The following is a 3,415-nucleotide window of genomic DNA, read 5'->3' on the forward strand; positions in this document are numbered from 1 at the left end:
AAAGTTCCTGAATTCACACTACATGTTTTTCACATTCAAAAATGTAATACATATTCAGACAGAAGCAAAAGTCAGGCATACAGTTGTTTTGGTTTGGGATAGGGGATTTTGGGCAGTCCAGGTTAAGAGTAAATCTGCAAAGTTTTATTATTTTCAGGAAAACAACCAAACATGGTGACCCTGTCATTTTTTTATTTGTCAGGATGGAAAGTGGTGTTTTTTCCTACCTGATTCTGGTATGCAAGGTTTATGGGCATAGAGCAAAGTGGTAGTTTTGCCTGCCCTCACGGTGTTTGTTTTGCTTATCAATATTTTTCAAGACATACTGTGTGTGTGTGTGTGTGTCAATATGTCTCCAGAGTATCATACAGATTAATAAAAATAACTTCCTTTCCAAACCCCTTCCTCATCAAGTATTCCTTGCCAGCCCTGTGCTGCTAAAGAGCAAGGCCCAGGCCTAGCACTAGCACTGGAAGTTCCAGCTCTAAATCCAGCCTTCCTTCAGCTCTCTATCTTCACCAGGGTCAGGAGCTTCAAATTCTTCTAGCAAGCATCTCAACCTCAGGGGCAGAATATTCTACCATCCATGCTGCAGGGCTGCGGCAGACAGGTTGACTACACCACGTGAAGCTGGTGGTGGGTCACGTGACCACGCTCTCACTTGCAGAAGCACAGAGGTGTGTCGCGCTGAAAGGGGACTGGAAGGACATACACCTGACAACTGACAGATGGCCATGGGAAGAGTGGTAGAATGTTGGGCTGGGTGGGCAGGTGTCTCTCCATCCTGAAAACGGATCTCTCAGGCGACTGGAATTACAGCATTTGTTTTTAGAGGGCACAACCCCTCAGCCAGCGTCTGAGCCAGGATCAGTCTTTTGCCCAGGAGCTCAAGAGGCAGGAAGTCATCCTGCAGGAGGCAAATATGGAGAAGCAGTGGTTGCTGTTGGAGGAGGTGGGTGCGAGGGTGGGAATGGCATCCATGGGACATGGTGGCTGAGAATAGGTCCGGTGCAGGAAGTCCCTAGGACCATCCTGGGTCTCTGCTTCTCTCACCTTCTGAACACCCACCCCTCCCCCACTCCCAGGCTCCCCGCGCAGCCCAGCTGTGTGTGACTCCATTACTATGTGTCCGGTAAGGGAGGTGGACTCACGGAGGGAGTTGGCTTTAGGGGAGACCAGAGAGAGGAAATGGTGAAGTGACAATTCCTGAACACCCGTGGCGTTTTCTTTGAAAAGGCAGGGATGGGGACTAATGGGATCTATGATTTACATTACCACACCCATCCTCTCACCTAGTTGGCACTCTTTCTGTGCTGTCTTTCAAATGGTCAGGATGGCTAAGCTCAATATGGGGGGCGAGTTGGGGTGGGGGATGAGAGGGGAACAAGATTGACTTTTACTCCAAGGCTCCAACTGACTGGAGATGTAAGAGCGGAATTAACCTCAATCCTGCCAGCTCTAAGGAAGGTGAGAGGCAACACACTTAAGAGGAAAGAACCTGGGGGCCCCTGGGTGGCTCAGTAGGTTAAGCAACTGACTTCGGCTCAGGCCATTATCTTGGGTTCATGGGTTCAAGCCCCACATCAGGCTCTCTGCTGTCCTCCCCAAGCCCACTTCAGATCCTCTGTCTCCCTCTCTCTGCCCTCCCCAGCTCTTGCTCTCTCTCTCTCTCTCTGTCTCTCAAAAATACATTAAAAATTATATATATATGTATATGTATATATATGTGTATATACATATACACACACACACATATATATACATATACATATATATATAGTTTTTACACACACACACACACACACACACACATATATGAATTGGTAGCTTCAGTATGGACTAAATGTAAAAAAAAAAAAAAAAAAGAGGAAGGAACCTAGATGCTTTGGGGTCTTCACATAGGATTTCTTATTGGTAATCCAGCAAGCTTCTCAACTCCCAAGAGGATCCCTGTATCTCATCCGGGGCAGCAGTGTTCTTGAGGTCTGCCCTGGATATAAGGTTCTGAAAGGGCCTAGATCCATTGTACTCCCAACAGCTCCCTCCCATCTAGGGATGCAAAGGTAAGTGCTCTGTCTGCTCTATCCTAGGTCTGTCCCTTTCCCATCCTGAGACTTAGAGGAATGTTTCTAGGAACCACCTATAGAAACCATTTTATGGATGGTCCCACAGGTTCCCCTCTGTCAACCTTCACTTTTTTCCTTGTTTTTGTTTTCTGGGCAAAGCTTTAGACTTGGTTATTTACAGCTCTCCTTTGTGGCACTTACTTATTTTTCCTTATCTCTTTTGGTCAGAGCTCAGAACTGTGAAAGAGCCACAGGATACCAAAGTTTTTTTAAGGAAAATACAGTTAGGAAAAAATAAATTTTATTAATTCCATTAATTTCTCTATTTGCACATTTTCCAGACTTGAAGCCAGTTGATACATAGAGATCTTTCTCATTCTTTACAGCTGCATAACACTCTCTTGTGCCACTACCATAATTTGTTCAATCACTCTGTATGTGGACATTTATTTCCAATATCTTGCTGTTATAATTAATGGTAGTATAACCTTACACAAATGTATTTTTGTATGGTTAGAGTTCTGTCTTCAGGACATATTTATAGATATGGGGATGGTGGACCAAATGATAGTTATGTGCAGTGTAGTTTTATTAGGTAATCCCAAATATCCCTCCAAAGAGGTATTACACATTTTCACACCCACCAGCAATGTATGAGAGTGCCTGTTTTCCTTCAGCCTTGCCAGTTAACTTAATATCCTTTTAATATTTGTAGAATATCTACTGATGTCACCTCTCTTGTTCCTAATGTTAGTAATTGGGTCTTCTGTTTTTTTTTTCATTATCATTGTGGCTAATATATTACCAGAATCCCACCAAGGGCCAACCTTGCAAGCAGACCTTTTTAGGCTAGCAAATTCAGGTCTGCTGTGTTAACTCTTCTACACATTTGGTGAATGGTGTTAGAACAATTACCTAGTCATTTGGAAAAACAAAGTTAGATGAGACTCCAATACATATGAGCAAATTCCAGGAAAAATAGGTATCTTAAATATTTTAAAAGATATGGGAGGTTAAAGAGAAAGAAACACTATTTATCTAGAATAAATATTCTCTTGTGTTATGTAGAGGAAAATGGACATAGATTCTTATGTAGAGGAAAGTGGACATGGATTCTTTCCATGTAATACCAGTATCTTTTATTAAATAGTCTGCCCTACTCCAATGGTTTCCAATGTCTCCTTTGTAGTGTATGGAGTTGGTTTCATATATGTTTCTCAGGTAAATGCTCTCTGGTGTTAGAAATATACAGGTTTGCTTATTACAGTTTATAATAAGCATTGAGGGTTATCTGAAATGTTATATCCATAATTCACATATGTGATTGGATTCTCCAGTTAATTTTATCA

This window comes from Lynx rufus, unplaced genomic scaffold (assembly GCF_022079265.1).
Source record: "Lynx rufus isolate CCGP_SWC_20201006 ecotype Redwood Valley unplaced genomic scaffold, mLynRuf1.p SCAF_14, whole genome shotgun sequence".
Lineage (NCBI taxonomy): Eukaryota > Metazoa > Chordata > Mammalia > Carnivora > Felidae > Lynx > Lynx rufus.